Source organism: Gossypium hirsutum, chromosome D12, assembly GCF_007990345.1.
Source record: "Gossypium hirsutum isolate 1008001.06 chromosome D12, Gossypium_hirsutum_v2.1, whole genome shotgun sequence".
Taxonomy (NCBI): Eukaryota; Viridiplantae; Streptophyta; class Magnoliopsida; order Malvales; family Malvaceae; genus Gossypium; species Gossypium hirsutum.
The window spans coordinates 25,533,679-25,549,204 of NC_053448.1; the positions used below are offsets into that span (position 1 = coordinate 25,533,679).

Genomic DNA, 15,526 nt, shown 5'->3' on the forward strand with positions numbered 1-15,526 from the left:
GCCTCCAAACCCATTCTTCTTTCTTCGAACTTTGCTCTTTTTCCCTACAAAATGACTTATAAAATGTCATCAAATAAAAAGTATCTAAAAAGTAATAAAAATAACTAAAAGTAAACTAAGGCCTATTTTACAACATGTGAATTTAACTAAAAGACTCAAATTTAACTAAAAATTAGTAAGAAACAAAACAAACGTGAGAGAATAAGGGCATAAAATGGGTAAGAAATATTCGTTCATTAGTTTCTCACAATTTTCCTATGTCTAGAATTGTCCTTTGTTGTTTTACAAATGAATAGTATCACCAAAATCCAACCATCACTCCGACGACTTAGTAATAGTAGCCATCTCAAACTTCAGCCATCATGCCAATCTTCATTTTAGTTACCATTGCAACATGTTCCTTTATATCTTGTTCAATAAGGTTGGTTGTATTTGTGCTTACAACACCAAAATTAGTCTTGTTTCCATAATTTCTAATTCTACAATCCTTAATAAAATTTCATTTCTTTCCATATTGAAAATACATTTTATTGGACTTCTATTTCTTGGTTTGGTTGAAATCGTTCTTATGAATTTGGGGCCTTTTGTCCTTTACTATAACTATTTTTGTAAACAAAAGTTAATACTCAAACCAAGAATAAGTGCATCACTAGTGTTATTTTCAGCCCCAAAATGTAAATGAGTTAAGATAATTCTTAATAGTATAGGACTCTGAAGAATGCAATGTCTGTTGAGATCTAGTTCCCTTAGTGTAATATTTTTGTCTCTATATACTTCTATTTTTTTTAACAAGTTGGTTTAATAAAATATCTATTTATTACATTAATATCCTCTATATAATGTCTTAAACGATTTTTGAATGCAAAGCAAAATGAAAGAAAACATTAGCTCACTGATTATCTAACGTTTAACTAATACTAAACGGTAGATGTGCTTGAATCGTAATACGGATAGATAGCTTATATTAGTAGATAACCGAAACAGGTCATTAGTCTAATCTGAAACAAGCAAAACAATTGAAAGACTAATATGATATCTACGAAGTTCAATTAGGGAGTACTTTGTCTTGGTTATCGGAACGGATAACTCTGAAAAGACAGAGACATATGTGATTGACTAGATTGAAAGTACATCAAACATGACATAAGTAGAATAGATCCTAGAGACAAAATATGATCATATTGGGAGCAAATTTATCCCAAAGAGATTAAGGAAATCTTATAAGGGTAACACACTTATGACAAAGTCATTGGACGAGCACCTTTTAAGTAGTTTTCATAATGATGAGCTCAGTCACGACACTTTAGTGGAATAACTTCGTGACTAAATAATGTTATAATTAATAGGAGAAAAGTCAAAACTTAATTATAAATAATATTAGCCCTAACTATATATAACACCCTATGGCCAACCTGATCGCTGGGTCTGGGTATCAAGTGTCACAATTAACCCGAATTACTTAACAAAATTTTAACCTGATTTACTCAGAGACTTAGAAACTACTAAATTATACATCTATTGCTACTATTCAACCTTATTCAATTCCATGGATAACAATAGATTTTAAGATTTGAACTTCTATTATAATTTATATTATACAAGAACTAAGTTCTTACAGTCATTCTACGTAATTAAGCATGAATAATTACCTACAAATTGTAACTCAAGACTTTACTTTAGATACACTTAATTAATTCTCGAGGCGTGGCCTCTAGGAGAGCAGTTTTATATGCATGAAAAAGCTATTACGCCCTTCGCGTGAATTTGACGGTGTCTGGCTTGGTCCCTCCTCAAGATCCTTGAGTCATTCATTTACCCTGCATCGAGACAATACATTTATAAGTTCAGGTAAACCTGGTGAGATCCTGTACACCAATATTCATAAGAACTCTTAAATTCTTTAGGTAAATAAGATTTCATGCACAGAATTAAAACTCCACGTGTCTTAGGAAATTATGGCTTGACCAGCGTAGATGGCACCCATATGCTCTTTTAGAATGAATAGTGGATGGACAAATCTGGCTAATTCGGTTGAAATACTGCTCTTACTGACGACCCTTTTCTAAGACCTGAACTTGTTTTGCTCATTTCAGAATTCCATTTTACCTTTCCTAATTTGACTCATCAATGATATTTAGATGCGATAATATATAGGTTAGCGATTACTATTGACAAAGTAGCAGATATTTCGCCATGACTACAGATTCTTACCTTAATCCCTTCATTCTATACATACTTAATGTGGAATTACGGTATAACCCTGATAATTTCCTTCTTAAGATTTAGCCAATTGCATAAACCCTTCTTTTAAGGAAAACTCATTTAATGATAACCTCATTCGCAACCTTGAATATGAGAATTGACTGATAATTTAACATCCACTTCTTTGCGGGCTTGTACTTAAAAGACAGTCCTATAAGACTTTTCCCACTTCAGACCATTTACCAGGATACTCTCATTAACTAATAGTTCACGATGGGCTATATCTTTCTTAGATTGTCCTTGGCGAACTTCCACATTTTATAGTCTTGACAGACATCCTCTTCTTTTGTTAATCTTTGGTGAACTTTATCGATTAGCCAGCTACGGTAGACATTCCTTCCAAAGTGGTCCTTAGAAGACTTCCCACCTCTCTGTTGACCTCTTTATCATTAACCCCTTAAAATATAAAACCTGAAGAACCACTCTATTAACCCATAGTCATTTATTGTTTATACGTAAACTCGGGCGGACTCTTGATGGCGAATACTTCTTTGCAATAAATTTGCACGAAATACCTCTTTCCTACACATGCCTAAGTTTAAAACGCTTCTACCCATTCCTCTTACCTTCGTATTTTGACAGATCCACTTATTAGCCCACTTGCTTTTGTTTCCAAACGCAACATGATCATCATACTAGACTGTTCGCCGTGCGAATCCTACAAAGACTTCACATTTTTATGCCCTAACATGCTTCACGATTCATTGCCCTAGAAGGCTTCCCTTTTTACTATCCTAGCGAACTCCATTCCACCATAAAGTGTACCTGTTCACCACTGGATCATGTCATGGCTAACCATGGACTTTTGATTTCGAAGAATTAGTAAACCCCTTTCGAGGTGTCATCTCAAATGACCTATATATCGTTTACACGGTGCCGCCTTAAAGGACCAATAGATAACCCATTCCACGATGCTCCCAAACTTCCTTCAATCCCCTATCAATTTGCCCATTCCACCATTACGCCAGCTTTCCTATCTTCATCTAAACCGTCAAAGTAACTCCCTTCGTACTCCACATTTTATAAACATATATTTCACAGAATGCATTGTACTTATCACTATAACATGTAGTATGTCACTTATCAATACACCAATTCACAACCATTTGACATCCAGAGAACATACTTGCAAACGTACACATATTTACACAACGTTATACATGTATAGTATACTCAATCACCATATTCATACACAGCCATGTAATTCAAGTTGAATTCAAAACAAACACTCAAGTAGAACATTCAAATAGCAAACACCCAAAATAGAGTACAGAAACTCACCTACAATCATTCATCCTTGTCAGCTTAGCTTTTCCAAATGCTAGAGCCTCCTTCATCTGGATAACTGAGCACGACAACCAAATATATTGGTTAAATAAAAAGTATTCAAACATTAAAAACCTAGAATTAAGTATTATTCAGAAGCTTCCTAGATATTTCAGATATCCTTACTCCTTTTCTCAAATCCACGAATACATAAAGATAGAAAGGCTTACCAATTCTTTAGATTCTCTACTTCTTGACTCTAAATTTGACGATCACTAACCCATGCCTTCTTTGGAGCAATCGAATAATATGATGTGGATGAGAAGGAATTCATAAATAGAATTGAGAAGAATTTTATATGTTGAATAAGGCTTCTAAAATATATATAACCCTTCTCGCACAATCACTGAAGCCTTAAATAAGCCATCCATCGGTAATCATTTTGCCTCCCACTAAGAAACTAGTTGGTTCCATTCTAATTAAATTAGGATAGAGACTCAACCAATCACTAATCAACCACAAAATTTTCCAAGTTTTCCAGTAGACCCCGTCGGCTTATTATTTTATTCAATTAACTCCCAATTCTATTTAACTTTAGGACCTTAATGAAAACTAGGTGTGACACTATATGTTCAATCGGTCTCTCCGCTAGCCCAAGATAATCATAAATGAATTGCATGTAGAACCAATGAATAGAAATGAATGAAAACAATAAAGTAAGAGAAATAGACCACATGTATCATTACCCGTAGTGAATGTTTTCTCACTAAATACAAGAAATGACTAAGGGATTAATTTAAGGTTCTTTCGATTATTATTTAATTAATTGTAATTAAATAGTTAAAGTTAGAAGATAGAATTAAATAATTTGTCATTATGGACTTATTGAATAAGAAAATTAAATATATTTCCTCATAGATTCTATTGTGGTAAAGTTGCTATTATTTTAACGAAATTAGAATTGGGTTGAGAAAATTATTTAATTGAGAAATTAATTTAGTTAGTTTAATTAATTAAATTAATTGAATAAATAATATTTATTTTTGGTAATAGAAAATATATATTAGTTGGTATAAAATTATAAAGTGTTGGACCAAGAGTTCAAGGAACACATATAATTGGACCCAATCCATGAGAGGCCCAAAGTTGAGCATTATATTAAATACAAGGGGCAGCAACCCTAGTATATCTATGAGGGTGCCACCGCCCCTTACTCCTATAGCTCTAGTAGGAGTCGTGTTTTCTATTAAAAAATATTATTTATTGAGGACTTATTCAACCAAAACTCTTGTACTTCTCTGTATAAATAGAGAACACCAGCTGAGCTATTAACACACAATTTCCATACATCATTATTCTACCAGAAAATAGTGGTAATTTATTTACAAAGAATAAATCCTATTTTCTAGAAATAACAAATAATTATTGGTTCATAGAGAAAATTTACTTTCCTGTTGAAAGTAAATGGATCTTTTTTTATTCTATGATTTTGTTCATGTTGCTCAAGCCCACACTCGACATAATTCGTGATTCAAGGATAGTGGAAATGATTTTTTGATTGAAAGCTAGGATTGAATTTAGCCCACCTCGCACAAAACACGTGTAGAATTCTAATTAAGATAATTACTATAAATATCACAAAAGGGCTCGAGTTTAGAAAACTTTTTAAACTTCCGCTATACCTAAAATAATCATTTTCTAAATCCATTTTTCCAGTAATGTCTTCTTCATATATCCATTCCTAGAGCGTGACAACTAAGATAAAATTGCACCTACTGGAATTGAATTAAAAACCTTGATTTCTAGCTCACTTATTTTGAAACTAGAACGTGCAACTCAATCACTTGATCTATAATATGTTTTGTATTAATGATGGAAAATTCAAAAAAAAAATTAATGCTAGGGACTTATATATACCTTTCTTCTCATTTCTGTACGAGTTTTCAAGTGCAATCCAAATTTACTTTGGTGAATTCATGTTTTTGTGGAGGCTATAAAGTTGATTTATGAGAGAATTTTGTATGTTTCCACACACACAAAAAAAAAACACTCATTTTTTTTGGTGTTTGCTTCTTTCTTTGATAGTATCTCCAGAGTTTGCAAGTGTTACTTCTAGTAATGGTTGTAGATTTGGATTAAGGACATAAAAGATCTTTAATGCAGTTAACATGAAAACCATCTTGTCTTTCCATCTTGTATTATTAGTTCCATTGATCCTTGATCATATCTTGGTAGATTTTTAAACTTAAAGTTAGTTCGGTCTCCGTAATTGTAAGTCAACTTAAAAGCCTTAAGATTGTTACAAATGTATGGTGAAGACGATTAAAAATAAGATTTGAAGTGTGAATAACTTCCCTTAATGCTTTTAATTTTGCTTCTAAGATACAATGCCTTGTACACAACAAAGCAGAGTGAATGACAAATTAAATCACTTCTTTTTATACAAGCAATGAAAAAAGGCATGTTAAAGAACATTTCTCTTGACACTTACAGCATGTTTGGTTGGATGTATAGGCTATGCCAATACACCCCTAATCGGTGGCCCCACTTAAGATGCCTCTATTCCATTATTTGGTTCATGGTAATACTATTACGCCTGTAATACAATACTAACCTAATCGGTGAAATCCACCGATTTGTAATACATCCCATTTGCTCAGATTAGGTGTTGTATCGTTTACCCTCCCTGTTTTACCCTCCCGATTGGCTTCCCCATTGCGTCTCCTCTTCCTTCCTTCTACCTTCTGCCCATTTGCTCAAGTTTCGACCGATTTGCTCCCTCTGTCTCTCAACCTTTTCTTTTGTTTTTCTTTACAACCAGTCACTCTTTCTTTTCTTTTTCTCTCTGTCACTCTTTCGATTGCTCTCAATTGGTGGGTTTCCAGGTTACTGCTACTGAAAGGTAAAGGTTACTGCCTTGTTAGTGCATTGACTTCTTCATCGATTATTGCAGTGTTAACCTAATCAGTTTCCCCTTTTCTGATTACAGGTTCTTCTTCATTGCACTCTGCCCCGATTTGCTCATTACAGGTTAGTTTCTCCGATTGCATGTTTATCTTCAACTTTTCGAGCTTCGAAGTTGCTGGAGTTGCGGACTAAAGCCAAGATTTTTGTTCAAAAAGGAAGGTCTATGATGGGATGTCTGGATGAAACTAGAACCTTGAATTATGGCCAAGTTTTTGTGTAGTTTTCTGGCTCTAGATCTGACCAACGTGATATTGTTCAGGGTAAGGTAATTGTTGCCAAAAACCCCTGCTTGCACCCAGGTGATGTGCGTGTATTAAAGGCTATCAATGTGCCTGATTTGCACCTTATGGTCGTTTGTGTTGTTTTTCCATAGAAAGGAACCAGGTACATAAAGGGCATACTCTACGTTTTCTTGCTACTCTGAGAAAGTGTTTGTTCTTCATTATACTTTGCAAAAGCTGCCTTTTATTTTGTTCCTATCGTTTTAGTGTATGATTCTAGCTTCTTCTTTTTTGTCCCTTATTGGTGGTGGACTTATCATTGATTGTTATGCAGTAGTAAAATGCATGTTTCTTTTCTTCTTGGTGGAACTTGTTTAGCATTTCCTTTACAAGCAGAGTATTACTGAATTGGAGATTAGCTATACCTGTATTCTTTTGCATATTTGTGTTAAATCCTGCCCAATTTATGGAAACTATCTGGTGCTTTTCAGTGTCTTTACACATAATAACAAGATGGTAGGCTTGGTTGTATTCTGTAATATTTCACAATGCATGGTGATTTGCTGACACTAAATAGAATCAAATTTTTAGACCTCATCCCAATGAATGCTCTGGAAGTGATCTGGATGGTGATACTTACTTTGTCTGTTGGGACCCTGAATTGATTCCATATAAGCAAATCGATGCTATGGATTATTCACCCGCTCCAACAACCAAATTGGATCATGAAGTTACCATTGAGATAATAGCTTTTTAGGTATTGAAGTATTCAGTTATATTCCACTTGAATTTATCTAATAGTTATGACTTTTGATTATCCTATTCTCTTGTTATAGTTTCTTGATGCTGAAATGCATGATTCTTGCTCTTTCCCCCCTCCAACATTTTTTTCGGTTCCAGGATGTCATTGGTTTAACATTATTCTAGATTCTTACAAGTTCATTCTGTCAATTGGCACTAGTATAATAGTTATAATGACTTGAACTGTGTGTTATTTTGAGAGTTGTTTTCAACATTATTTTTCGTTGGGTATTTTGTATAAATCCGCTTGGAATATGTGTAGAAAAGTTTCTTGATACTTAAGTTCACATTACGAAGGCTCTAAACTAGTGAAATTTTTACTCAGGCTCAAGTTTATTATTTGTATTTGTATTATATTGTAATCCATTCTTTGTGCTTGCGTCCTTTTTTGAACTGATATCTATTGGGTTTGCTTTACTGTATTTTGTTGGGCTGTGTAGATATAATTATGAGATTTTTGATAATTGCTACATGCTGGTGCAGGAAATTGAAGAATACTTCACAAACTACATAGTCAATGACAGTTTGGGAATAATTTCAAATGCTCATACTGCTTTTGCTGATAGAGAACCTGACAAAGCTGTTTTCAATTGCAGTTGACTTTCCGAAAACGGGTGTACCAGCTGAAATACCACAAGACTTGAGGGTCAAAGAATTTCCGGATTTCTTGGAGAAACCAGACAAGCCAAGTTATCAATCACACAATGTTATTGGAAAGCTTTTCCGAGAGGTGAAGAACCTTGCAGCCAATGAATGCTCGATTAAGTTCGTAACTCGGGAAAAGATGCAGAGATTTTATGATCCCAACATGGAAGTTGAAGGCTTTGAGGATTATATCGACGATGCTTTCTTCTACAAAAGTAAATACGATTACAAATTGGGGAATTTGATGGACTATTACAGGGTCAAAACGGAGGCTGAAATACTCAGTGGGGGTATCATGAAAATGTCGAGATCTTTTACGAAGAAAAGAGATGCAGAAGCGATCAGCATGGCAGTGAGATCATTGAGAAAGGAAGCTAGGTCATGGTTCAATGAAAAAGGAAGTGAGTTGGATGAAGAAATAGATGATACATATGCAAAAGCCTCAGCTTGGTACTATGTCACATATCATCCAAGTTATTGGGGTCAGTATAATGAGGGAATGAATAGGGATCATTTCCTGAGCTTTCCTTGGTGTGTTTATGACAAGTTGGTCCAGATCAAGAAAGAAAATGCAGCTGTTTCGGGAAGCTTTGGATTTGTCGTCTCTGGAACATCGCTTTCAACGTGGATTGCATTTGCATCGAGGTGTTTTGGCTTATGTTTCCTGTTTACTAAAGTAGGTAAACATGGGTAGCTCATGTTTCCTAACGAGACTGAATGTTATATATATAATGTATAAATATATCCAGTTTAGTTTGGATTGTGCAAGTTTTGGACCTGTTGTAAAAATAAGAAACTTGTGATCTGCAGATTCAGTATATATCATTTAAAATCCTTTGAACATAAAAAATGGGAAAAATTGGACATAACAGACAGTTAGCTCCTAATCGGACATAACATTTCACTTACAGTGTATATCATTATTAATTTAATTTACATTTAATATTAATTATTTTAAATTGTATAAATTCATATAAGAAAATTTATTATCAAGAATTTTATGAAATTACATATTATTATTAAATTATATGTAATAATAATTATTTTAAATTATAAAAATTCATATAAAAAAATTTATTACTTATAATTATTTTAAATTTTATTAAATCATATATTTTAATTAAAATATATTTAATATTAATTATTTCAAATTATCTTTTATAGTATCATATATTATGATTTGAGTAAATTTATATAAGAATATTAATTATTAAGAATTTTATTAAACCATATATTTTAATTAAAATATATTTAATAATAATTATGTTAAATTATCTTTTATAGTATCATATATTATGATATGATTTGAGTAAATTCATATAAGAATATTAATTATTAAGAATTTTATTAAATTATATATTTTAATTATAATATATTTAATAATAATTATGTTAAATTATATTTTATAGTATCATATATTATGATTTCAGTAAATTCATATAAGAATATTAATTATTAAGAATTTTATTAAATTATATATTTTAATTATAATATATTTAATAATAATTATGTTAAATTATATTTTATAGTATCATATATTATGATTTCAGTAAATTCATATAAGAATATTAATTATTAAGAATTTTATTAAATTATATATTTTAATTATAATATATTTAATAATAATTATGTTAAATTATATTTTATAGTATCATATATTATGATTTTAGTAAATTCATTAAGAATATTGATTATTAAGAATTTTATTAAATCATATATTTTAATTAAAATATATTTAATATTAATTATTTCAAATTATCTTTTATAGTATCATATATTATGATTTGAGTAAATTCATATAAGAATATTAATTATTAAAAATTTTATTAAATTATATATTTTAATTATAATATATTTAATAATTATTATGTTTAAATATGATTAACTTATTTATTATTGATATTAATAATCTTATTAAAATTTAAATAACAATAACAATAATCATTTACCCAAACAAATTTATGCTAAGGGTATTCTAGTCATTTTAGTTTTTTCCATTATGCTATTACACCTCTATTTCATTCAACCAAATACAATATTACTATTACGCCTCTATTCCATTACATTCAACCAAACAATTGATTTGCTATTATGCCTCTATTCCATTACACCTTTATTCCAATACAGCGAACCAAACGTGCTGTAAGTTTTACGGATAATGTTGTGATGTCGTAGCTTGATTGCTAATGAATCAGAGAAAGAATGGCCAATGGCGCGACATCGCACTACTTATTTAGCATAAGATGTGTTATTTTATAACCTTTACTAAGTATTTTTCATTTTAAGACTTTTTAAAATAATTATGTTAACATAATTTTTCATACAAATATTTTTGGTAAAATAATAATATATTAAATAATTGCATGACTAAACTTCAAATGGCCCAAAAGCCCAAATCTTCCTATATATGATAAATAAGTAGCCCATTCTGCATGAGCTAACCATGGGCTAGTCATGGAGACTAAATTAGTTTAGCTTTAAAGACCATTATATATAAACCTTTTAATTTATACATTATTTTTAGTAACGTGAAATTACTTCAACATTGAGTAATAACTATATATGTTGAGAGTAAATCATTACTATAATTGATATAGAATCATTTGAAAATACTTACATTCCCTTCTAGCCTCTAAGGGTTTTTTTTTTGAACGATTCTAGCCTATTGGGTTGATTCATGGTTGAAGTAAAGATCATAAATAATTGAAATGGCTAGCTATCAGGCTAGGGTGGCTAAGATGTACATAATCAATGGCAAAATAGTTGAATATTTTAAGTCCCAAAACATGGGTGCATTTAGAAAGCATGCGCTGGATTGCTTTATTCCAAAACAATCAAAGAATTCCCCCACAGAAATCAGTGCAACTTTTTATCAATTAACAAAAATAATACTGTTTCAACGCAAATTATGTACAGTTGAAGTGTGGGAGACATGTGTGATTGATGGGCTAAAAGCACAAAACAAAACAAAACAAAACAAAGGGGATTGATATGATCATGTTCAGAACTTTTGAAAATTCAACAGGAGAAAGTAGCTATCAGCCTAGCAAACAACAAAGACAAAAGAAAATTGTACTTAAACGTCTAGTAACGAAGTTTATTTTGTTTTTGTTTCTTTTTATATCTATAACATTCAGGAGCAAATCACTATTAATTTACATTTGTGATTATCCTTGCTATTAGAACCCACGAAATAAATTTTAAAGTGAAAATTCAATACCATTAAACTAAAAACTAGGATGTTTTTTGCAACGAAATTCAACATGAATGGTGATAAGTGATTAAGTATATATAAAAGAAAAGTGATATGGGACTAATTACGTGGGAGCTGGGCAGCATGGTTCATATCATATATATTTCAGTAAAGCAACCTTTAACCTTTATACCTAAGTCCTATCCACTGATTAAATTATTTATTTAGAATTTTCAAACCTGCTCCCTCCCCGGTCTGCACTTTTCTTAAGTAGATAGAATTGCAAATTGCAATTCATTTCATAAAATACACTATAATGTTATCTGTTTTTTTTCTTGTCGTAATGATAACGTTATCTGATGATTGTGAAAGTGAGATTTCATAATAAAAGGAAATGCTATGGAAACTTGTGGGTCATGAAAAACTTTGGACATGGAATTTTGAACAGGAGAGGGGGGAGGGATAAATTTAGTAAAACAGTTTTCACAATCATTCAATGCTTTGCTTTTCAATACATAATATATAAAGGGTCAAAGCTTTGAAAATAAAATAGCATGCTATCATGTGATCTTTATATGGCATCTATAGCCTATACCCTAAAGCCAGACCAATTTCTGGCGCACACATACGTTTGCCCGCATAATTATCTTTTCTTTCTGTCTTCCTTTTTACCAAATATAAGAATTAAAGAGAAATGACTTTTACATTTTCGGATGTTATTTAATGTTAATGATATTGAATTCAATATATATAATGTATTAAATGATAATAATAATAATAATTAAGTGCATTCCCAAGTAGATGACTTAATTTCAAATTAAAAAAATGATATTAATAGGAGAAAAAATCATAAATCCTAAATATAAATTCTAAAATAGTTAACTTCTGTATTAATATTAAATATTACTCTTTAAAATTTTATTATTTTAACAAAGAATTATTTTTAATGTTCTGATATTTTGTTTTAATATGTTATTTGAAAATAATAATTTTTAAAAAATCAAATAATAAACATAATTTCCATTAAGAAACATCAAAAGCAATTATTTTTTTAAAACCCTTGCCCTTTCAACTATTAATCTTCAAGAAGAGACTGATTTAAGTAAGGCTGGATTGTGAACTTTCAAACCTTCTTCCTTTTTGAATTTAGACAAAGTAAGATAAAGTTTGTATATTCCATCAGTCGGCCCAATATTTGAAACAAAGGATGATGATGATGGGTTCATAAAAAGATGGTTTTTTTCCTAATTATGAAATAGGCCTTTAATATGACAAGAAATGTACCGACAATATATGGTCAATAGGAACCATACATTTGCCGGACAGTATACTGGGCCAAACTATTGGCCCAGTAATTTGGAGTCTGGACAAACCCCCACCCACTTTTAGGTTTGCTTGCCTTACATTGCAAAACTAGATTAATCCCAATGGTTAAGGGTAAATATAGTAAGATTAGTTCACAATAAATGGCTGATAACATATGATAGCTTACTTGTGGAAGCGTTTGCTTCAAATTCTCCCCACAAGGAGCTTCATAAGTTCGAGAGGTCTTAACTTTCAAGATGTGTGTTTGCTCTATCATGAGCATCCATATATTATCATATATTTATTGTCGGACTATTGAATGGTTAAGGATTGGTGGTCTCATTGCTATAACCAAAACATGCAATTGCCATCTTTAGATGAAACTAGAGAGCCTTGGATCCTTTCTAACTTAAATAGAAAAATATGGTGTCATTTACCAAGATTGTCATGGTTCATCGTATTTTCCTTCATGCTTTGAGAGATTTGGTTATTTTGTAATGTCATCATGTTTGATAGTGGGTTTTGACAAGGGTCAATAAGGGAGAGAGTCATAATAGGAGATAGTGAGCATTTTGCTAGTTCAATGACTACTAGAGTTAAATACCTTTAGACAATCACTGCCGTGAAGTAGTAATGCCTAGACAAGGATGGAAAAAGGTAAACACCGATGCATCCTCTAAGGGAAATATTCAAAAAGTAGGAGCAGGGGCCATTTCAATGGATCATGAAGGCAAGGTGGGTTCCGGGATGATTTCGCTACATTCCTCTTGCAATTAGCATTGCAGCTGAACTCTAGGCCTGGAGAGATGACCTTTACTCGCTAAAAATATACACCTCAATAACCTTGAGATTGAAACAGATGCCACTATTGTTATTAGCTTAATTAAGAATGATGTAGATTCTAATGTCGTATTATCTACACTTAATGATGACTGCAAGACACTCTTAACTAGTACATGGAATACTAAGATTAAGTGCATCTTCAAGGAAGGTAACTAGAGTGTTGATGCTCTTGCAAATTTAGGGATCAATTGTCAACTTCAAGTCTTCCTGTAAAGTTTTAATTCTCTGCCTCATTTTAATGTTTGTAATGATCCGCTAGAGGGGTTTAAATCTATCTTATTGGCTAAGGCCAAAGGGCTATATGTTATCCACATTATTGATGCTTAGTTTTTAATGAAGTTCATTTTTCTACCAAAAATTAAAGGAACAGTAATTAATTTACATCATGATTGTCACAAATTTTTTATGGAAAATGAGTAAGAGATTGAGAAAAGAAATAAATGATGAAAGATGAGAGAATTTTTACATAAGGAGTAACCTTTACAATGCTCAAAATATAAGGATCCAACTACGGTTGGTTACTATGATTATAGTACCATGGTCTATCGAAAAAAGCTAGCATGTAAATCCAATAAATAACTAACTATTAGTTTTCAAATCATGTAACAATAGCAACAATTAGACTCCAACAACATTTTCAATGTCAACATTAGCAACAATAACATTTTATTTTTATTAACTTCTAGATTTTAAGTGCAATCTCATTCTTTATCTTTAGGCTTTTGTATCCAATCATTAGGCCCATCTGTCACACCCGACCCTCCTTAAAGACCTGAAATTAAATGAGAATTGGGAGTAAATTTAACTAAATGCAAAATTGGCAAGCTCTATTGGGAAATTAATAAATGTAAATGGCTAGATTAGGAATAGTTAGATTTCAATTCTAGTTTACTTAGATTGGAATTGACTGGTTCCTTAGTGGGAGACAAAACAATTAGCAACGGATGGCTACAATGTACTAAGGAGATCGTGCATATTAGGATATATATATGGAGAGAAAAGAATTCTTCTAAATTAACTAATAATTTCCTTCTAGTTTCCAACGTCCTCTTCGTTTGCTCTGAAGAAGAAGAAGTTTAAGAAAGCTTTGCATGAGGCAGTAAATGTGAGATTCGAGTGTAGGAAGTAAAGAATTTGATAAGCTGATAAGCCATTAAACCTCAATGTACTCATGGATTAGAGGAAAGAAAAGTAAGAATTCTTGAAAAGCTTTTGTATAATTATGGATTTTGGATTTTTAAGGTTTGAGCATCTTTGGTTTAACCGATAAATGGTTGTCATTCTTAGCTTCCAAGACGAAGGAGGCTTTGATGTTTGGACAAGCTCAGTAAGCAAGGACAAAGGAAGTAAACTGAGTTTTTTATACACCACCTTGGGTGCTATTTTTTGTTGTGCTACTAAATTTTTATGTTTAAGTATGTTCTGAGTACAATCTGAAACTTCATGGTTGTGTATGATTATAATGATTTGGTGAACTATACATGTATAAGATTATGGACATAAATGAATGTTGTCAGTATGTTATCTGAATGCACATTGTGTTGGTGTGCATCTTAATGTGGTAGTATTTGTAACGATATGTATAAAATGTATGTTTATATGATTTGAGGAGTACATAGGGGATTACCTTGACAGAGTATATGAAGATAGGAACAATTGGCGGAATAGAGGAATGGGTGGATTAATAAAGGGATACAATGGAGTTTGGCGACATCGTGGAATGGTATATACTGGCTCGCTAGAGTGACATCGTGATGATGATCTATCAACTCTATGAAGCAACACCACAATGACGATTATCGATAGATTCTTCGGGGCGACACCGTGTAAACTGTACATAGGTTCTTCAGGGCAACACTGTGTAAATGGTATATAGGTCCTTCAAGGCGACACCTTGAAAGAGGTATAATGATTCATCAGAATCGAAAGTCTGCCAGGACAATAAACATGGCATAATATTGTGTAAGACCATAGTTGAGGTATGGCAACATATGAAGTTCGCTAGGATGGTGAACTAGGAAGC

General features: G+C 31.8%; 1 pseudogene; it reads left to right on the plus strand.

The window, feature by feature from the left end:
• The window catches only part of LOC107941092 (RNA-dependent RNA polymerase 1-like), a 30,984-nt pseudogene extending 22,039 nt beyond the window's left edge, over positions 1-8,945 (plus strand).
• The last annotated feature ends 6,581 nt before the right edge of the window (positions 8,946-15,526 follow it).